The sequence below is a fragment of the Rissa tridactyla genome, chromosome 3 (genome assembly GCF_028500815.1).
Source record: "Rissa tridactyla isolate bRisTri1 chromosome 3, bRisTri1.patW.cur.20221130, whole genome shotgun sequence".
Lineage (NCBI taxonomy): Eukaryota > Metazoa > Chordata > Aves > Charadriiformes > Laridae > Rissa > Rissa tridactyla.
Window position 1 is genome coordinate 124107530 of NC_071468.1, and position 22619 is coordinate 124130148.

The following is a 22619-nucleotide window of genomic DNA, read 5'->3' on the forward strand; positions in this document are numbered from 1 at the left end:
CTTCCTTTTTCCTTCCTTTTTCCTTCCTTTTCCATTCCTTCCTTCCTTCCTTCCTTCCTCCCTTCCTCCCTTCCTTCCTCCCTTCCTTCCTCCCTTCCTCCCTTCCTTCCTCTTTTACTTCCTCCCTTCCTTCCTTCCTCTCTTCCTTCCTCTCTTCCTCCCTCTTTCTCTCTTTCTCTATTTCTCTTTTTTGTCTTTCTCTCTTTTCTTTCCTTCTTTCTTTCTTTTATTTTTCTTTCTCTTTATTTCTTTTTATCTCTTTCTTTTTCCCTCTCTCAGGCTCTCTCTCTTTCCATTCTCTTTCTTTGAATTTCTCTCTTTCCTTCTTTCCTTACCTCTTTCTTTCTTCTGAGATGAGGAGATAGAAGCTTCACTGGAAGCCACCAGATCTGTGAAAGCAAATCTCTTTGATCTTTCCATCATAGTTTCAAAGTTCAGTTGAGGGTGTTATTGTGGAGAGCCCATAGATGTCCCTTTGGAGATACGTATTGGTTTTGCTTTTTTCATGCCATAGAATCATAGAATCATAGAATGCGTTGGGTTGGAAGGGACCTGTAAAGGTCATCTAGTCCAATCCCCCCTGCAGTGAGCAGGGACATCTTCAACTAGATCATGTCACCCCCTCTCAACTTGTTTTTTTACCTCTTCTGGATTATCTCTTTCATTGCTGTTATGCCCAGCATCCTTTTTTGACCTTTAACAAGATCAGCCCTGGACTTCAACCAGTAAAATCAATGTTGATACCATGTCCCAGGAGCTCTTTTGTCTGTCTCTCCCACCTTCCGGCAGCCAGCCACGTGATGTCTTCTTCAGAGAGGAAATGCTACTCAGAGCAACAGACTGGCATCAAGGATCCCTGGATCCTCCTCTTAGCTTTTCCTCTTGCTTGCTCTCTACTTTGTCTTTGTGTGCCTCAGTTTACCCACCCAGGTATAATAGTATCTACCTCACAGGGGTGTTGTGAGGCTCCGTTACTGAGATCCTTCTCTGGAAGGTGGGGTAGAAATGCCCCCCATTCATAGATTAGCACGTCAGCCTTCCCTGTACAAACTCTTTCTTGAGACATTGGTGTTGGCAGAAGTCAACATTGTTATGAGTTTTATTCATTGCTTTCATCCGGTGCCAAGGTTTGGGGCATTTACAGACTCCCCGCAGGCAAGGCTGGATATGACACGTGGAGGAGATCCGATATGGGGAGGTCCGCTCTTATTCCCGAGATAGCTGAAATCACCAACACAACCATGGACAAAGGGGTTTTTACCTTGTCCCAAGCCTCCAACAACCACATAATCAACTCTTTGCCACCACAAGCATTCTGTCTTTGGATTGCCAAATCTCACTGGAGAATCATGCAAGTGCACATTTTGGCTGTACATGAGATGCCAGCGCTTTCTGTGACACAGTCCAGGCAGTCCTACAGCCCTGCAGGAACGCCCAGGGAAATGTTTGCTGGTTGCTATTTGAAAGGATTCGCAGAGAAAAGTCATTTTTAAATCATTTCTCTGCTTTGCTAGGAATTTAGCACCCTGATGCACACTCTCCTTGACCGTACACACTTCAGTCAACGGATTCGGGCTCTAGCAGACAGGATTTATGACACAAATCCCAGCAACTGGCACTGGAGGAGAGGAAAAAATTGTCACCTTCCTAGCCTACCCCATAGTCAGAGAAGGATGCTATTTTATCCCAAGGTTCATCTTAACCGGAATGAACGGTTAACAGAATGAGAACCATTCTGTCCAAGTGCAGGAATTCCTGCTACTTCCTTTAAGAAAGCTGGTAATCCAAGGACCTCCATTGAATGCTGCAAGAAGATTGGATTAGGACACAAAATGGCTAAAAAAAAACAAAAAAAAACAAAGAAAAAAAGTGCAAATTACCCTCCCAGAGGTGGAAAACGAGCCCACAAAAGACCCTTCTTGTGCACCACGTGAATTTGGTTAAAGGACAATAGGATGAATTATCTCCTTTCACCCACACTGGTACATGGAAATTCCTGGAGCAGCTTCGGGTGGGTCCCCCTCACTGGAAAGCAGCACTCAGAGATCTTCTGCTTCATTCGCCTTTGAAAACTGAGTCACAAACTCAAAAATACAGAAGCGGAGAGCTTTAGCTAAGGTGAATCAAGTTTTCTGCACAGGGGAGTTGGATAGGAAAGAACTGTTCCATCCCTTAAGAATTTTTGTGAATTTGTTTTTCCAACCCACATGGAAACCTCAAGGCTAACAGCAAACATGAAACAAAAATATGCAAAACAAGGCATATGCCAACAAAAACAGTTTGGGTATCTTGGAGGGAGATTGTTTTGATCTTTTCCTGTTTGCATCCTCCTTTAAATTACCCAGCATTTTGAAAGGGAAAGCTGTTCTGAAATAATCTAAAAAAAAAAAAAAAAAAAGAATAAAAATGTCAAAGAAGATATCCAAGAGGCTCAAATCATGTCCTTCATTCCCCCACGGCTCTGGTATTTTTCAACAGGAAGCTACTTGAAGCTGGCATTTTCCAAGAAGTTTTAACTGTGACGCACTGGCTTTTTGTGCGGGGGAGAGAAAACAATTTTTCCAAACAATACCCTTCACATCCCTTGACCCTTTAGCCCACACGTCCCAAACCTTTACAAGGGTCTCTTGGGAATGGGATTGGCTTTGATACAGGAGCCCTGCAGCAACATTCCGAGCGTTGCAAACAGCTTGTGATAGCCGCTGCTCCCCTCGCAGGGTGGGAATGACCAGGTAGCTGAGAGGAGTTGGTCCCCATCAGCCCGCAGAGCACCAAGGAGAACCACCTCAAGTCCTGCCTGCCCTTCAACCGAGCCAGGTTGGGGCTGTACATCCTTTCCATGGTGATAAAGTCTTCTACTGCCTTGAAAACAAACAAACAAAGAAAATCCACTCTTTGGTTTATGCAGTTTAACTCGCCGGCAGCAATACAACCCACAGAACCAGTAGCAGGCACCGAGAAGTTTTACCTAGAGGTTGGCAGGAAGATTCTTTTTAATATCATTTTTAATGTTAAGCATGTTTCTTTTCCCCTTTTGGGTGAAACTTGGAAATTTCCTGGAAATTTGGAAAAAGTCACCATTACCCAAGAGGGAAGTCCATGCTCTCACGTCTTGCCCCAACAAGCACCCCGTCCATTGCCCCACAACGATAAGCACATGGCAGAGGTTAGAGGGACCAGAACAGCCCACGGCTGCGGTGACAAAGAAATAAGCACACTGTTGAGACTAAAGCACACGAACAAGCCTGCTCCGCGATCCTGATAAAACACGCTGCCTAGGAGTCAATTCCCCACCGCCTTTTCTCAAAGGTCCCGGACCCACGTTCACACTCCCCCTCCTCCCGTCCCGCTCTGCGATTTCTCCTCTAGACATCACCCCTCTCGCCCAGGCCAGGCTCACACCAGTATATTCTGCTTAGCGCGGCTCTCGCCTTCACCGCCAACGAGAAACGTGTCTCTGCAGAAGGTCTGCAGAAGGTGATTTTCCCGGGAGCACCGATCGGGAATACCCCTGTGAGCCTGAAATGACCCCGTTTCAGCAAACAGGTCTACGTTCGGTGCGTGCTGGTAGATCTCCGCAGAAGCAGCTGACCAGCTGGCTGCTCCTGGCAAAAAAAAAAAAAAAAAGCTGTTTTTTATTAGACCTGGCTGAAAAGCCTGGAGCTTTGCATCAGATCTGGGCTCGTGCACTTGCCTCTTCCCTGTCCCATTTGTACGCTTTGATTTCCGAGCTGGTTTTTTTTTGGTTTGGGTTTTTGGGTTTTTTTTATTTTTTTGCACTGTCGGGAATTTTTTAAACCGTGTTAATTGTAGTCAGCTGCATAATGTTTGTTAGGCCTCTCCACCAAGCTCTTTAAATGAACGTCAGTGGCTGTCTTCCCTTGGACAATAATGAATGTATATATCGTAAGTGCAGACTATACAGAAAAGTGGCTAAGTCAAGGATCAGAGGGTTTTGTAAAGCCTGTTTATTTTTTTAAATAAGTTTGAGCATTTATATTTTACCACCATTTACGTGGTTTTGGGGAACCCAGATTGTGTCAAGATCTCATGCCAAAACAAGCCAAAAGTTGTTTGATTTCAACCTTCTCTTCCATGAACCATATTTTAAATGATACTTTGTCATTTTAAATGTTTTATTGAAACATGTACTGATGAAAAAAAAAAAAAAACAAACAAAATGTCATCTTGACAAAAGATTTATACATGAATCAGAAAGTATTTATTTCAATTTTGTACCTTTCCATTTTAATACATTATAATGTATTGACTCAACTGAGATAATATAAACAGTTCATTTTAATAACATGTTTGAAGTGTGCTGTGTCTTTTTATTCTTTTTATTCTTTCCTTTCTACTCTGCGCTGGACACACAGCCTACGAAACCAAAAGCAGACCTGCAACATTTCAGCTAATGGCAATCCTGAGTTTCTTTTAAACCAGAGCAAGATTTTGTCTTTAGCAGGATGCTCCAGGAAAACCCAATGGACACTGGGTCAAACCACAGGACGAGGTAGCCTGAGAGTAGAAGACCTGGTGGGTAAAGAGGGTAAACTACCCAAAATAAAATACCGTGCAGCTGGAAACGTAATTATCTGCCGGTGGCTCTAGGTGACAGGACCTCCCTGTGGAGTCCCCAGGTAGGGGATGGCACCACCACACGTCTGCCATGTGCACCGCTGCAAGGGAAGTAGTTTGCGTCCTCTGGCAGTGATGTGGTCCCCACATTGAGCCTACCCACACAAAGACTGTGTGCCTGACACCTGTCCTGTCCCTCCTCATCCCCACTCACTCAATCCATCAGTAAGGATTGACTGTCTCCTCCACCAAACCCCCAAATTCAACTCCTAGTCCTGATTTGCTTCAGTCATCTGCCTTGTCACCTCCTGCTCCTCCACACCCCTGCCCAGGATGGTGCATAAACCCACCACGCACACGGAGGGAGACGTCTCTGTTGCTGCCAATGAGCTGTACTTTGGCTTCTCTGCTCCAGTTTTCCAGCTTCAGTTTGTCCCTCACCAACCCCCTGCCGAACCTAAACACGTGTTGAGCCCAGTTAATGGTAACTGACCCCTTGATCCATCACTTCATTGAGAAAGCCCAAGTACAAAGCGGGCTGTGCAAGCCGTCCTCCTTCAGACGCAGGTCTATCATGCAATGGGTACCTCTTGCCTACGGGCACCGAGGATGTGCCAGCTGTAAGGAGAGAAACTTGCTCGTGAGGCCTCTGTATTGGTGCTGGAGGTTGGCCTTGCATGGAGAGCAAATCTGCTTGTCACCACGAGGTAAATGCTGACTACATCCTTGGTTCTAAGGCACCATCTGGCCAGGTCCATGCTACCAAACTCCCTCAGCCTCCAGAGCAGGGTGGTAACATCCAAACCACCTATTGGGGATGGCCTATTCTAATTCCTGAGCCAAGTCCAAGGATTATTTGTGACATTTCCAGCTGACCTGGTCCAAAACTGTGCTAAGGAGTGTGCTCATAAACTTGTCCAGGAGTTGTTTAATTTACGGCTGTAGACACAACCACTGAGGAACATCATGACAACTTGTTGGACTGCATAGCACACGAACAACAGGGGAGGGTGGACACTCATTGAAGAGGCCCAGTGGGGTGCTGATCTCTGGTGACAGCTGCTGGGTATTATCAGGAAAAGCAGATAATATTCTCCATGACTGAAATACATAGCTGTTCCCCTTCAAGAAACCACTGCTCTCTTCATCCTGGAGAGGGTTTTTGTAGCAGTGGGAATATGAACGTGCAATTTCTCCACCCTCATATTTCAAAGTAGAATGAACTTCAGCACAGACAGACTCCAGCAAAGTTCCTCATCAAACTTGCCCAGGCCGTTCAAAATAAAACTGCTTCGTGCTATCGGTTCTGTGGTCAAACACCTGACCCCTGGGAAGTGATGGGTAAAGTGGGCTTCTTGTACAGCGATGTCGCAAAATCTTGGTGATTTTCAGGGCAACCAAGATGATTATGGGACTGGAGCACCTCCCTTATGAGGAAAGGCTGAAAGAGCTGGGACTCTTTAGCCTGGAGAAGAGAAGGTTGAGGGGGGACCTGATTAATGTTTACAAGTATCTAAAGGGTGGGTTGAAGGAGGACGGAGCCAGGCTCTTTTCAATGGTTCCCAGCGACAGGACAAGGGGCAATGGGCACAAACTAGAACATAGGAAGTTCCGTTCAAATACACGGAAAAACTTCTTTACAGTGAGGGTGACAGAGCACTGGAACAGGCTGCCCAGGGAGGTTGTGGAGTCCCCTTCTCTGGAGATTTTCAAGACCCGCCTGGATGCAGCCCTGAGGGATGTGCTTTAGGCAATCCTGCTCTAGCAGGGGAGTTGGACTAGATGATCTCTAGAGGTCCCTTCCAACTCTGAAGATTCCGTGATTCCGTGATTCTCCAGAAGGTATCACCTTCATTTCAAGAAGTCCATATGATACAAAGAGAGCAAGTCATTCTGACACATCTGTCATAGTTTGCAGCAGAGAGGACTCCAGAGCTAGCCCTACGCAGCTGGGAAGGTCCAGCATTTCACTGCATATTAAAGAATACATTGTAGGAAGAGAGGGGTTTCATAAACAATGATAGCTCAAACCAAACTTCCTTCTGCTTCCTGGATGCTCTGGGAAGGATCTGAATTTCAGGACACTGCCAAACTTTCCTTGGAAGGCAGGTCTGGGAGATATTGAATGGAGAAGGACAAAGCGGGCGGAGGACTGTGCAACCTCAATATTACACCTAAGGGACAGCAGAGAAGAGAGCGCATGGGTTATCGGGAGGCATCTGGAAGAAAAACAGGTGAGGGTGGGCACTCACTGCAGATAGTTACATTTATTCTGACTCAAATAATCCTCTTTGATTCCTACATCTCTGCAAACCAGTCAAGGACAGGCACTTTCTACATTGCATCCACTCCTCCCCAAAGGATGGGGCAGGTGCCATCTGGAAAGATGGCATGAGTTGAGGGGAGCCCTGGAGTGCACCCTCGTCATGACTCTCTTTAAGAAAGAAGAATGAATCTTACAGATTGCTCTCCCCAAAGGGGGTTGCTGGGTGTGCTGGAGTCATTTAGAGTCAGAGGAAATAGGTTACCACCAGAAAAGCCACATTCCAGGAAAAGCTGACTTATTTTAAGGAAGAAGGAAACCATGTCTTCTGGGGTGGATGAGCAGCATACACTGGCTGTTGTGGGGCATCTTCCTCTGCTTCCCACCAGGAGGGAGGTGGGATTTTCAGCACAGGAGAACTTGTGTTGGGGATTGGCATCCATGACAAACTTTCACACCGTTGCCCTAAGTTTGCATGAAGGCAACCCTTTCCAACCACTGTACCCTGTACCTCACTCACTGTGGCCCCACCTGTCCTTTCAGGGGCAGAAAGACACTTAGCTGAAGGGAGATGGACCACTCCTTTCCTACCCTCCGCTATAGCCAAGCACATGCCACTGACCACAGGACTGGAGGCATGATGACCTGTGTGCTGCAGCACAGGTTGTGGTTTGGGTTGGGAGCTACCAAACCGCTCTCTTGGGCTTGCTTAATCAACCCAAAGATGCAAAGAGGATCTCTTCTTACCCCTCCATGCTCTCAGCTCCCAAGTTGTGTCAGGAAAAATGAGATTCCTGCACTTCTCCACATAAAATGACAAGTGTGGCTCACGAACACTGGGCAAATATTTTAGCAATGGGGTTTTGAGCCTGGGATGGGGAGGAGAAGGGAGAGAAGAGTGGGAGGACATAGGGATGAGGCCACAGAGATCCCAGGACAGTGGGAGAAGCTGTGAAGGGACCCTAGGGGAAGAGGTGCTGAAAAAAACCAGCCAGGATACCTTTGAGGGTGGTAAGGGAGGCAGAAATAAATGCCAAGGGGTTTTAACCCACACCGGGGCCAGACCAGAGCAGCAATCCTGGACAGACCATCTTTCTTCTAGCAGGGTGGGGAACAAACAGGTGAAGAAATTGCTTTACACAGCTATATTTCCTCCTAATCCCCATCCCAGGATATCCTTCTCGCAAAATAGGCTCCCTTTTCCCTTTCATCAACCTGCCAAGTTCCCTTTTAACACTTTCCTTAGTACTTTTCCCTGGCTTCCTACTGACAAACAACTTCTGGAGAGGACAACTTCAGCTCAGTCTCTAACCTGACCATTTTCTATGCTGTTCCTCATCTGCCTGCAGAGTGGACTCCCGCTATGTTCTAGTACCAGGTAGGTAGCAGCTGCCTCCACCTAGACCAGGTTTTCAATGTGAATTTTCTGTAGATTTGCCCAGTTTTTAGTTCTATAAGGAAGTTTTGGAAGTAGCTTTTTTCACAAGAGTTGAGGCACAGACCGGTGGAAAAGGTCAACACGGCTATGCCCAAACTGCATGTTGGGACTGACGCATGACATGTGCTAACTCCCTAGTAGCACCTGGGGATGGTTTGGCTCAGTGCTAGTAAGCCTGGGTTGAAACCATGTCTAGAAACCAAGGCCAGTTGGCCTGGGTTGAAACCACGCAAATAAGAGTAGAGTTACAGGGACCAGACATCAGCACCTTCATCTTCACAGAGAAGAAGGCCAGGCCATGATACCGTTGTTTAATTGAAGATCAGTATCTTTATACAATGCTTGGGCACAAGGGTGGCTTCGAGATCTTACTGTGAGAGGATAAACAGTCTAGAAAACAAACCAGTAAGGAAAAAGTGAACAAATGGACTTCAGGCTGAAAAGGAGCATGAGGTGAGACACCAGGAAAAACTTTCTCCTGGTAGGATAGATCAGCACTGGGTAGGTTATCTGAGTGGGAGCTGAGCATTCACAAGTGGAGATGATCAGAGGGCTGATATGAGGGTTGGAACACCTCTGCTATGAGGACAGGCTGAGAGAGTTGGGGGGGTTCAGCCTGGAGAAGACAAGGCACCATGGAGATCTTATAGCGGCCTTCCAGTACCTAAAGGGGACCTACAGGAAGGATGGGGAGGGACTCTTTATCAGGGAGTGTAATGATAGGACAAGGGGTAACGGTTTCAAGCTGAAAGAGGGGAGATTTAGATGAGATATGAGGAAGAAATTCTTTATTCTGAGGGTGGTGAGCCCCTGGCCCAGGCTGCCCAGAGAAGCTGTGGCTGCCCCATCCCTGGAGGGGTTCAAGGCCAGGTTGAATGGGGCTTGGAGCAACCTGGGCTGGTGGGAGGTGCCCCTGCCCAGGGCAGGGGGTGGAACTGGATGGTCTTTAAGGTCCCTTCCAACGCAAACCATTCTGTGATTCTATGAAGGGGTTAGACACCCTTCAGTGAGGACTGGCTTAGACAGCACTGATCCTGTGCTGACCTCTGGCAGCGCCCGCTTTCTAAGTACCGCTGGGAAGGTAGACACTATTCCAGGCTTTTAGAGGTACACCTCGCCAGATTAAACTGGGATTTTTTCCAACTCCATGCCTAAAACTTCACAAAACATCTGATCGCGTGTGCATGTGCATTTTACCTGTTTGTAAATCTCTCTTTCTCTGTAGAACAAGCTGGGACCCGAGTGCTGAGTTAAAGCAGAGATGTTCCTTTCAGGCAGAGCACTTTCCCAAGTGCTTCAGAGAAGCTAAGCAAACAATGGTATTTACAAGCACTATTAGTGCTGCCGTTTGCCCTAGATGTGGATTTGAACACGTCTGTGGGATAAGTGTGCCACCATACGTTCCCTGTCTCATTGACCCTACGGTGAGTGAACAAATGAACGCTCCAGCCCAGCTCCTGTTTTACGAGGAGCGTGTGGAAATTACAAAAGTTTGCAGTGTTCGAAATGGAAATGTCCTGAACAACGTGGTGTTTCCTGGCTGCTTGGGAAGCCGCAAGAACGTGAGATCGCTCAGCCATTCGTTTTATTGTTCCTGTCGTAGCTCAGAGAGTTGCTGTATCCCAGTTTGTCACCCCACTGAGGTATGTAGCAGGGGCAGACACGTGCTGGTGGAGCAAGCAGAGGCATGGATTCAAGCAGCCAAATATGCTGTCAAAACCAACTGGTTTGTTGCTTTGGGGCTCCACAAAAAGCACCATTAACCTGTATTCAGTAACATCTGAAAAGAAGAATGACAGTGTTAAATCAAATTGAAGGTCTACCTAACCTAGCACGTGGCCAAAAGCTGATGTGCAGGAAAAAGTGTAAGACGCATGGCAAGTCTGGAGTGACCTTTCTGTTTTGCATATCTCTTTGTCTGCTGTAATCATGTCTTTAATGACTTCCTGAGCTGGGAGTAGCAGCTGGACCATTGTGTTTAATGGTACCTTATGTGTCAGACCCCTTTTCAACCCCTGAATCCTTCCACAGCATCATGCAGCAATGAGCACCACGATGGAGCAGTTGTGATATGGGAGGGAATGGTGGCAACCATGAGGCTCCTGTGTCGGCACTGCAAAGAGAGAAGCTGGTAGGTTGATGGGGGTCTTGATTCAGGCAACTCCAGTGAGTCCCCAACATAGGAACAATGAGGCTGGGTCTGACCTCCTCATGCAGGGAAGCACAGGGTTTATTCAGACTCCCTTTGCCATGTGTCCCTGGGCAGCTGAGCGTGGAGGTGCATTCCCTCTGCAGAAAAGGCCCTGCTACTTTGCTTTGCTTGATGAGCACACTCACACTTCTCCTCTTCCCTCTGACCTTCCCAACCCAGGATGTAAACCTCGGGGACAATCCTTGTGACATTGGCAAATGGTGGCATGAAGCTGCCTGTCCCTCTTGCTGCTCCAGAGGCAGCTCATGAGCCCTGTGTTTGCCACGGCGCCCAGCTTGCTCATGATACAGCCCTCTAGTAGCAGATGCAAGGCCTGTAGCAAGTTCAGCAGATCTCAGTGTGTCACCAACCCTATCATACACCAGTCCAAAACAAGACGGCTGCATCCACGTTGCTCTTGGGAATAATGGAGGATGGATGGAGAGCAGCCCTGAGGACAAGGACTTGGGGGTGTTGACAGATGAGAAGCTCAACATGAGCCGGCAATGGGCTCTGGCAGCCCAGAAAGCCAACCACACCCTGGGCTGCCTCAAAAGAAGCATGGCCAGCAGGGCGAGGGAGGGGATTCTACCCCTCTGCTTCGCCCTGGTGAGACCCCACCTGGAGTACTGTGTCCAGCTTTGGAGTCCTCAGAGTAGGAAGGACATGGACCTGCTGGAGCGGGGCCAGAGGAGGCCACAAAGATGATCCGAGGGATGGAGCCCCTCTGCTGGGAGGACAGGCTGAGAGAGTTGGGGGGGTTCAGCCTGGAGAAGAGAAGGTGCCAGGGCGACCTTATAGCAGCCTTCCAGTACCTAAAGGGGGCCTACAGGAGAGATGGGGAGGGACCCTTTATGAGGGAGTGTAGTGATAGGACAAGGGGTAAGGATTTTAAACTGGAAGAGGGGAGATTTAGATTAGATATGAGGAAGAAATTCTTTAGTGTGAGGGTGGTGAGCCCCTGGCCCAGGTTGCCCACAGAAGCTGTGGCTGCCCCATCCCTGGAGGGGTTCAAGGCCAGGTTGGCCGGGGCTTGGAGCAACCTGGGCTGGTGGGAGGTGTCCCTGCCCAGGGCAGGGGGTTGGATCTGGATGATCTTTAAGGTCCCTTCCAACGCAAACCATTTTATGATTCTAATTCCTGGCCTTTGTTGACTCCTGAACTGTGCTCGAGAAGATCAGCGCTGGTTGGTCTAGGTGAAAACTAGGCCAAGAACCATGCTGACAACTGACCAGTGTGGACAACAGCTTTCCAGAGCCTGAGCCCAGATTAGTGTAGCAGGATTGGTGCAGTTAGTAAGTCTAAATGATGTGGCAAGAAACATCCTACACACATCCTCTGCCTTGCCCAGTCTAGAGGGTCACTTTTGCGTAGACAATTCTGTAGTCCAGACCTACTTACTTGGGGTATGTTAGGAATATGTTATTCAGTCACACCTGTTGAAAAGGGTTTAAATCCAGTTGTCACTGGGAACGTGGGCACTGCTGTAACTGAAGCTTCGTGGGTGTCTGTTTAGGTGGACTCATGGTTCCTTCTTTAACACGTGCCTCCTATTGAAAACGTACCTGGATTTCACGTACCAGGACAGGCTCTGAGCACTTCAAAGGCTGTTATTGTCACTTCCCTCCCTGTTTTCCCTACGTTTTCCATTCCCTGATGCTTGTCTTATCATGGGCTTCATGGAGGGATCCCGTTCTTCCGATCTGTGGAAAAGGGAAGGATAGGAAGATGGACAGGCAGTGAACCGTAGTGGTGTCCACCAGACCAAGGCAGCTCCTCGCATTCCCCAGTCAATGTCAGTGGTGAGATCACAGCACACAGTTGCAACTGTAGATGAGAGAAAGGAAAACCAATGTGTAATTAAAGAGCTAATGAGCCCTTGTTGGCTATTTTTAGTACTCTTTTATTTTTCAGTGGTTGCTCAGACAGCCCCGAAATGACAGTACTGGGTCAGCCTTGAAAGTGCAGCTACACTTTGAAAAGCGAGCAATGTCCTTGTGGGTTTCCCTCTTTATATCTGTTCAAAAGCCCTAAATCTAATTTGCAGTGTTTACAAAGCTGAACCCTGCTGAGACTGTGAGCAACGCCGGCTCTGAAATCTTCAGAAGTAACCTCCATCCTGCCACGAGAACTTCCCAGACAACCAGGTCTAATGAATAAAAAGAGCCATAAACGGGATGCATTAAAACAGTTTAAAAACTGTTGCAGATCTATTTGCCTTTTTTTTTTTTTTTTTTCACTGCTGACCCCTGTTTGCTGCTGCTGGATTTTGACAAGAATCCTCAGCATATAATTTCTCATGAATAATATATCAAACACGCTCTACTGGGCCTGGCATTTTCTCCTCCTCATGGAAAGCGACAAACTTTCCTTGCAACTATTCGCAAATCCATAAGTATTTAATATCTGGGGCAGGAATGCTTTTTTATTTCAGCAGTTGCATATTATTATATATTTTATATATATATATATGTATATTGTATTTTTTGTGGGTCCTGTTGAGCTGAGCCATTGGAGTTGCTTATGTTGCTGCCTGACCAGAGAAGCGATTCTTGTATCTACAAAAGTATGATTTGCATTTTATCTCATATATGTGGTGAGTAACACTTGAACCTGGCTGGCAACAAATGTCTTGTGTCAATGAAACTTGCTGCCTAGCTGCTTCTCAGAAAATGAACACAATGATGGTTGGAAGGGAATTAATTTTAAATTGTGAACGAGCATCCGCAGGAAATCCTTTTTTTTTTTTCCCTTTCCCATCTCATTTTGAACAAAGCAAGTGAGCGCTTCATAGGATTAAATGAGGCACTTTAATTTGCAGAAGAGTAAACTGCACTTTATGGAGGAAGAGTAAATAGCACGGGATTGGTTTTGTGGTTAAGGCATTGCATTGGACCTGAGGAAAGATGAGTTCTGAGAGTGAATTCTAAATTGATTCATAAAGTGATAGACATGGAGAACGGGATGAACAGAAGGAAGTCACTTAGCTCCTCTCCCCATTCTGTGGTCAGGTCAAACAGTCCATCCATGAAAAGCGTGACCATCAGAAAAGACAACCCCGCCACCCCTTAGAATCATAGAATCATTTATGTTGGAAAAGACCCTTGGGATCATCGAGCCCAACCATCAACCCCACTCTACAAAGTTCTCCCCTACACCATATCCCCCAACACCACATCTAAACGAGTCTTAAATAAACACATCCAGGGATGGTGACCCCACCACCTCCCTGGGCAGCCTATTCCAGTGTCTCACCACTCTTTCTGGGAAGAATTTTTTCCCTAATGTCCAGCCTAAACCTACCCTGCTGCAGCTTGAGCCCATTCCCTCTTGTTCTATCGCTAATTACCTGGGAGAAGAGACCAGCACCACCCTCTCTACAATGGCCTCTCAAGTAGTTGTAGAGAGTGATGAGGTCTCCCCTCAGCCTCCTCTTCCTCAAACTAAACAGTCCCAGCTCCTTCAATGGCTCCTCATCAGATTTATTCTCCAGGCCCTTCACCAGCTTCGTTGCCCTCCTCTGCCCTCGCTCCAGCACCTCGAGATCTCTCTCGTATTGAGGTGCCCAGAACTGGACACAATACTCAAGGTGTGGCCTCACCAGTGCTGAGTACAGGGGGACAATCACCCCCCTACTTCTGCTGGTCGCACTATTTCTAATACAAGCCAGGATGCCATTGGCTTTCTTGGCCACCTGGGCACACTGCTGGCTCGTGTTCAGCTGCTTGTCAATTAGAACCCCCAGGTCACTGATAATGTTGTCCAGAAAGAAAATGGTCCTTTTGAACCAGCACTTTACTACAGGTTCTCATCTCATTAGTGATGTTTTAACACTGCCCTTTCCTCCTTTTTTATTTTCCCACAGTGTTGGTGCCTTTTGGTCATTCCCAGTTTCCCTACACGTGATATTTCCCAGTTAGAGTCTTACCTTTCTTACTGCCTGCTATCTCATCTTTTTTAAGATATTCCCCCACTCCAAAGTGATCAGTTGAGTTTTCATCCTGCCTTCCATGCTGCCTGCAGCCCTTCTGGGCATGGTACATCAACAGATGGTCTGTCCCACACCAGGTTGTTCACAGAGTACCAACAAGACACACGGTGCACCCATGCTATGGCGAAGCTGTCTGGAACGTAGGTCTGCATGTGGGCTGGTCCTTAAAGTCTTTAAAGACTGTATTTTTCCATAGGAATGCTCAACCTGGGGCTCTTTGAGTTGCTGCCTGTGGAAAGGCCAAGAGCAAATCCCATACGGGAGCTTTGTTGCGTGACTGGCAGCTGCTGGGTTGTCTGAGTCTTTGGGTGTGGGAGGATGTCAACCGCTAGGGTCTGATACCTCCATGTCACCCTGGGACCTCATCACATGTCTGGGGCTTCAGCCTGGACCCATCCCACATGAGGCCAGGGAACCGTGAGGAGCTCCAGTCCTCTCCCATCTGTGAATGACTCCCGAAGTTCCCCATACCCTCAGCACTGAGGTGTGGACCATGCACCCGTGGCTCTTGGCTACATGAAAAACCTTGCTCCCTTAGCCACCAAAGCCAGCTTAGAGACAAAAATTAGGTTGATTTGTTGAGGGTTTGTTGCGAACTGTTCCCAGCAAGTCATGTTGGAGGTTTTTCATCACTCCGTTGTCCTTCAGTGGCGAAATATTGAACGAATTATGTAAAAACTTCTGCAGCGTTTTCTCAGGGACTGGAGTCAAGGTAACTCACCTGTGATTCCCTGACTCCACCACTGTCCTCTTTCTCCCACGATAACAATTTGTGATTCAGACTGTTTCATGACGTTTCTCAAAATTTCCAGGCTGAGCTTTAACCCAAGTTACAAATCTCCCAGCAGACCCGTCAGCCCTCTCTTCCTACCCTCGAACCTGCACTGTTAAATTGCACCGAATATTCGCCCAGGATTTGAGGGAAGACTAAAAGAAGAAACATGCAAATCCTTCAGTCTCCTGACAACACTTCTCATGGGCTTGTTACCACCTCATCTATGTTAAGAACTGGCCTATTCTCCTCTTACCTCTCCTGCACTGTATTTATAAACCCTCTGTTTGCTGACTGTCGCACCCTTTCCTGCTGATTTTATCTGTAGCTGATGGTTTCCAAGGGTGCATCTGTCCAAAGACTCCTGACCAGTTTATAGATTTTGTAGTCCTGCTCCACACCTTGGTTTCCAGCCCCCTCCCCAATCTTATCTTCTCTCAGGTCAGCCTGGTTCTTAATGGTTTCTACCCTACCTCCCCCTCTCTCTTTTATCAACCTGCCTGAGGCTGTTCCCACAGCCTGAGCTGCTGCCCATGTCCTTGGGATGCTCATCGTCACCTCACCCGTGGATTACACCATGGGACCTGCTAGCTCTGAATTTTTGGCTTCCTGACTGTCATGGTTTCAGTTGGGGTAGAGGTAGCTTTTTTATTAGCAGCTGGTATAGCGCTACATTTTGGATTTGGGATGAGAAGTACTTTCAATAGCACACCGGTGGTTTTAGTTGTTGCTAAGCAGTCAAAGCCTTTTCTTCTCCTCACACCGCCCCACCAGCGAGCAGGCTGGAGGGCACAAGAAGTTGGGAGGGGACACAGCTGGGACAGCTGACCCCAATCGACCAAATGGATATTCCCTACCATGTGACATGATGCTTAGTGTATAAAGCTGGGGGAAGAAGGAAGAAGGGGGAGATGTTGGAGTGATGGTGTTTGTGTTTCTAAGTAACGGTTACATGTGATGGAGCCCTGCTTAACACCTGCCTGCCCATGGGAAGCAGTGAAAGAATTCTTTGTTTTGCTTTGCTTGCGTGCACACCTTTTGCTCTACCTATTAAACTGTCTTTATCTCAACCCACAAGTTTTTTTTCTCACTTTTGCTCTTCTGATTCTCTCCCCCCATCCCAAATCGGGGGAGAGAACGAGCAGCTGCGTCGTTCTAGTTGCCAGCTGGGGTCAAACCATGACACTGACCTTCTTTGGACTGGGCCACTTGGGATGCTCTGGTGCCTGGCCTCACCTTGCCATGACTGCAGCTCAGAGCAATGCTTCCAACCCACATTCAGCACAGCCCAGCCAGGAAATCTGATCACCAAAATATCATGGAATCACAGAATGGTTTGGGTTGGAAGGGACTTTAAAGATCATCTTGTTCCAACCCCCTGCCCTGGGCAGGGACACCTCCCACCAGACCAGGTTGCTCCAAGCCCCATCCAACCTGGCCTTGAACCCCTCCAGGGATGGGGCAGCCACAGCTTCTCTGCGCAACCTGGGCCAGGGCCTCACCACCCTCACAGCAAAGAATTTCTTCAGAATATCTCATCTAAATCTCCCCTCTTTCAGTTTAAAATCCTTACCCCCCGTCCTATCACTACACTCCCTGATAAAAAATCCCTCTCCATATACATCAGTCATAACAAAAAAAACCAACCCACAAACAAAAAACCATCATGTGCTCATCAACATGAGTGTAGTCTCTCAGTAGCACCCGACTCTTTTTAAATATCTCCATGAGAAATGCAAGATGCTAGCTGCTTGACTTGTACATCGTATCTGTGCCTCAGTTTCCCCCCTCTACAAACCATTTCTGCTCTTTCATCTGCTTCCTACCTCCTTTCTGTGTTTGGACAACGAACTGCTTACAACCGGACTTCAGTTTCACATCCCATAAAGCCCAGGCTGATGAAATAACAACAGCAGCAATAATAATAAAAACGCAGTGAGCTCATGGAATAGAAGGAAAATCATCTGTATTTCTGTCTGCTGCCTCTTTTGCCCACGCTCCCTCCAGCGTTCCCTGCCAGGCACTGCACGCTGCTGCCGAGCTTTTCACTGGCCGCATCTCTAGGAACATCACCCCCTTGCCTTGAGCCTGTTTCTGCTCCTCGCCTGCCCCAGTAGCTGTTCTTTGAACCCCTCGTCTCCTGGCTGCGGGCACTCGTTCTGACATCTTTTGCTCCGTGGGTCAGACGTTGTTAATCTCTTGCTCCCTGCCTGGCGCTTGATGGGCGGCTTCTCTGCTCCGCTAGTACAGCTTTATACCAGAGCTCACCTCTAATCCGCGTGTTCTCTCGAATCATTGTCCTAAATCAAACCTGTCTTTTCGTTTTAAGGTCTCCAGGCAGTCCTTGTCCCTAGCGCTTCCATCACACCTCTCCCAGGACTCCCTCAATAAGCATTTCCAGTCTGGCCTCAGGCCATTATCACACAACAGAGGCTGATTTGCCTCACAAATGACCTGTTGCACAGCCAGGACTCACATTCTATTTCTTTCCTTGCATTTCTCCTCCTTTTTTTTCCCCACTTCTCCTCTTTTCTTTTCCTGGTCTCCTCTCCTCTCCGTCCTCACATCTTTCGTTCATGGGGCATTTGAATGGAGCATAGAGAGAGAAAAATGGGTGTTTTGACTGATGCTGTTTCTTCCCCATATGAACTCGGGGGCGATGCATTCAGATGTAGACATCTCTTGCAGCCATCTCGTGTTAGGTCACCCGAACCTGCGAGTGCCTGGCTCCCCATCAACTCCAAGGGGGTTATAATATCATCAGGGATCCCATCTTAGTGTTCTTAGGTGGCAAGAGACCGGTGTAGAGCTCTCCGCAGCGTTAGCCCATCACTGGTACTGGTGGCTGCCCTTCTGCTGGGCATAATTGCTGCTCGTTAGCTGGGAAATGTAACTCTCTCCCTCCTCCCTTCCATAGGTCTTCTCTCTGGATGGAATGGGGCCGGCAAGGTGGGTAACAGGCTCAGATGCGCTTGCAACCCTCCTCCGTTCATCTGCCGTTTCAATTCCTCTGTATTGTTGGCTCTGTTCATCCCAGCTGGATCTTCTCCCTCAGACCCAGACGCTTCAACCTGCGAGTGGCATCAAAGGAATTCCCCAAAGCCCGTGGGGACTCTGGAGCTGACGCTGACAGCACAATGCAGGCTGCAGCCACCGTGCGATCGATAATGATGTGCCAGGAGGAAAATACCCTGCTCAAATCTCTGAGCCCTAAATGATCTTTGCTGTGCTGGCTGTCGGGAAACACCTCTTTTCAAGTAAGACCCTTGGGAGGAATCACTGGAGAACTCTGAATGTAATGCCCACCAGGCACCTTTATCGCTTTATTTTTCAGAGGAGAGCTAGGTTTCAACCACTCCAAGCACACTGGAAACAGGATTTCAGGATATTTTGTTAGAGGGCTATAACCACCCATATCAGCTGTTCTTTCTCTTGGAAGAAAATATATATACAAACCTACATATATATGCATACATATATTTTCTTTCCGATGATGCCAGCTTTTCTCAGGTATGTAATTGTGAAACACAATAATTGACCCTGGACAGAACCTTCCCTTTTTGTGAGTATTACCTCATTTCACTGCCCCTCTGCATATTCATGTACTTAAATGTTTTTAGGATCACCACCTTAAACTACTAATTTGCAAGAACTCTGTCTCCATCTGCGTAGAATAATTTGGACCTTGACCTCAAGGCTACTGTTAAACAAATCCAGTCAGCAATAATTAAAGCAGGTACGATTTTATTTGTGTTTTGAGCTGTGATTCTTTGCAAGCAGGGGCGTAAGACAGATTTGGAAGTAGAAGTGCTCTGATGCAGCCAAATATTAAGTTTCAAAAACAAACCAGACACAAATCTCAGCCTCAAGAAACAAACCTCAACCTCCAGGCATCCTTTAACAGAAATTACTTCCAATCTCCCACCTTTAGTGATGTCTTTATAGCACAGCGAAGCTGACTCAAACGTGTGCAACCCTGCTACCTATTGGAGCAATAAAATATTACACTCAGTATTCGGCTAGAAGACTTAACACCTCTCCAGAATCAAAAATGGAAGCAGAATTTGGCTAATGTGAAACGGCTCACACAACTGACCATTCAGACACACAATGCATGGATGGCACTACAATTTAATTGAAGTAAAAGCGACCTCAGAGGGATAATTCATGGAAATCACTATTACTGCCCAGCAGGAGTAGTTTGTTCAGGAAACACAGATAAAAGGATGACGGACGGGAGGATACATCACCTTATAGTTCAGATCCAGGTAACAGGCAAAGAGCAGCCACTGCCGAGAATCCCTGGATGGTGACGAAAGGGGAGGAGGATCCCAGTGGGCGACCTGAGAGCACTAGAAAGCAAACAGGGTGTCAGATTGAGAACTAGCAGAATCACAGAGCTGGTGGTGTCGGGAGAGTTCCTCTGGCCTGTCCTCCCTTCGGAAGAGAGTAGGGCTGACGGGATTCAACTAGAACTATTCAGAGAATCCTCTGGGTATCTAAACTCCCTCTGATTTAGAAGAAAGACGGGCACCAGGAATTCAGGTTACAGGCCCACTTTGTACGCAGTTATGGGAGGTGAGGTGGACCTTGTCCTAGACGGCCCAAGCAGGTCTCTGCTGTGTATGAACTTTGTTAGGGCAGGAAAAAAGAAAACAGAAAGAATGGTCTTCTAGGGTTGATTCTGATCTCCAGGGAGTTCCTCCTGGAGGAAAACATTAAGTGAAAGCTTGAAAACTACTATATACACAGTTATTTCCAGGTGCAAATGATGGTTCTTCTTCCTAAGGCAGAAAGAACAGCCAAAAAAAACATTGAAAGATTTCAGGCAGACCTCAGGAAGCTCAGAGAACGACCAGGCAGTCTCTTAGGAGTCTGGTTTTCGAATTAAAGACAGTCGTTCCTTAACCTACCACTAATAAGCACATGAATGCATCACACATCTGCAAGCCAGCAGACAAGAGGCAGATGCACACACAGACATATAGTACAAGCATAAGGGACAAAATGAAAAAATCAAGGCACTGAATGAGATACAACCTGCAATTGCCAAGCTTTATATAGCGCGGGAGGCATAAAAGAAAGACCGAAGGCAAGGCTGACCCACTACACAGCAGAGGAAGCAGGGCGTGATTCATCCATTCAGTCTTCACTAAAAGGATTAGATGCAATCAAGTGGCTAAAACAATTAATGAGAGAGGAAAGGGGAAAAGATCTCTCTCTCTCTCAGGTAGCGAAGGGTTGGGCCGCTTTATTATTAAGCCTGATGAATGTGGCAGAGAGAACTGGCAAAATAAGCCTGGCGAGAGCACACACTGTGAGAATTTCTGATGGCTGGATGTCAGCTTAGAAGACTACAAAAGGACCAGCTTGATACCCTTCTTTAAAGGAGGAAGTGGGGCAGTCAGAGCAGCCAGTTTAATAGGAACTGAATATAAACTATTAAAGAAAATCAACAAGCTATTTGCAAGTTTATAGACTTGCCAAGAACAAGCTCCATCGTATCAGTCCAACTTCACTGACTGACAGAATGGGTCTTACAGAGGAAAAGACACAGTTAACGTTTCTGTTTTCTTTGTTTATAAAGTCTTTAGAACAGTGTTCTCGTAACCAAATAGGGAAATGCGATCTAAATCAAAAAGCACAGAAGCAAAGCTGAACTGGGAGAGCTGTAATCCAGTTGCCATCCAAATGGAAAGACTGATGGAGAAAGAGTCGTGGGCAATCTGCTCTGATCCTGGTAGGATTCATTACGCCCATTAATGACCTGACTTAAGGTATAGAGTACACTTCCGACACGTGCGGGTGACTCCAGGCTGGGAAAGACAGCAGAGACGCCGAAAGTCTGCAATTCAGAACAATCCAACAAAATGGAAACACAGAAGAATTGATTCAGTAAGGGCAAAAGACAGGATTAACAGTGTGTGAACACAAAATATAAAACCCTTACATAGCACTTCTCTGAAAGGGAGGTTAGAGAACAAAATATTACACTCAGGCGCAAAAAAAAACACGAGAAGAGACTGGGGAAGCAGCGTACAACTCCAGTTAAGTGCACTGAAGAACTCAGCAGCAACACATGTCCTGATTTACGTGTTGTATTTCAAATTAAACAACTGAAGAGTTGTTAGAAAACAGAAAACGTGAATGACTGGGGGCTCCAAAATGTGATCTGCAAGAAAAGACTGCTAAATAGGGGTAGTTTGATTCAGCAAGTAAAGATCAACAAAGTGTTGTGCAAAGCCTTCAAATATATAAACTCTGTTGCAGAAAGGAAAAAAATATTCTTCTTTCCACAACTAAGGTGGGCAAGACAAGAAGCACTGAGCTGCTATTATAGGAGGGAAGATCTGGGTTCATCACAGAATCTTTAAAAATCTTGACAAGGAGAATAAATGTGCAGTTTGCCTGAGGAGGCTTCGAGTTGCTGCTGTTAGACACTTTTGACCAGTTATATAGCAAGAGATGTCCTGGGACACGATCACGACAAGTTCAGCTGTATTACAAGAGAGCAGGCAGAGAACGGTGCACAAGGCATCTGAGGTCCCCCCCACCGCTCACCACTCTTCCACAACAAGCACTGATCTGGGTAATTTCATAGAATCATAGAATCATCTAGGTTGGGAGGGACCTTTCAGATCATCAGGTCCAACCATCAGCCCAACACTGACAAAACCACCACTAACCCATGTCCCAAAGCACTACATCTACCCGTCTTTTAAATACCTCCAGGGGTGGCGACTCCACCACTTCCCTGGGCAGCCTCTTCCAATGCTTGATAACCCTTTCGGTGAAGAATTTTTTTCTAGTATTCAATCTAAACCTCCTCTGGCATAACCTGAGGCCGTTTCCTCTTGTCCCATCGCCTGTCCCTTTGGAGAAGAGACCGCCCCCCCCGGCTACCCCCTCCTTTCAGGGAGAGAGTCGTCTCCCCTCAGCCCCCTTTTTTCCAGGCTGAACACCCCCAGCTCCCTCAGCCGCTCCTCACCAGACTTGTGCTCCAGACCCCTCACCAGCTCCGTTGCCCTTCTCTGGACACGCTCCAGCACCTCAATGCCTTTCTCAGCGTGCGGGGTCCAAAACTGGACACATTTATTGGAAGTGAGGCCTCACCAGGAGTACAGGGGAGAGATCACTGCCCCAGTCCTGCTGGACACACTATTGCTGATACAGAAACGCGGTGATTTCAGGGACACTCATCCCCCTCCCAGGATTAAGGCTGCTCATCCCATTCCCCCAACAAGCGCCCCCTCACAACGGGCTCCGCCTGTAGGGACCGTGAAACGCCCTGAAGGGCCCCGCCACCCACTCGCAGCGGCTTTAGCAGCCCCGGAGCCGCCCGGGAGGAAACACCGCACACCCCCAACAGCGACCTACACTCTCTGA

General features: G+C 47.4%; 1 long non-coding RNA gene across 3 annotated transcripts; it reads right to left on the minus strand.

Moving 5' to 3' along the window:
• Window positions 1–259: 259 nt before the first annotated feature.
• On the minus strand, window positions 260–22600 carry LOC128907488 (uncharacterized). Of its 3 annotated transcripts, none has more exons than XR_008465641.1 (4): window positions 22222–22600; window positions 19484–19585; window positions 12036–12297; window positions 260–10059 (listed from the first exon to the last, which is right to left on the minus strand). It is a non-coding gene; the product is annotated as an uncharacterized LOC128907488 (long non-coding RNA). The 3 variants fall into 3 exon arrangements; XR_008465642.1 differs by having other exon boundaries at window positions 260–10392; XR_008465640.1 differs by having other exon boundaries at window positions 260–12297.
• Window positions 22601–22619: the final 19 nt, after the last annotated feature.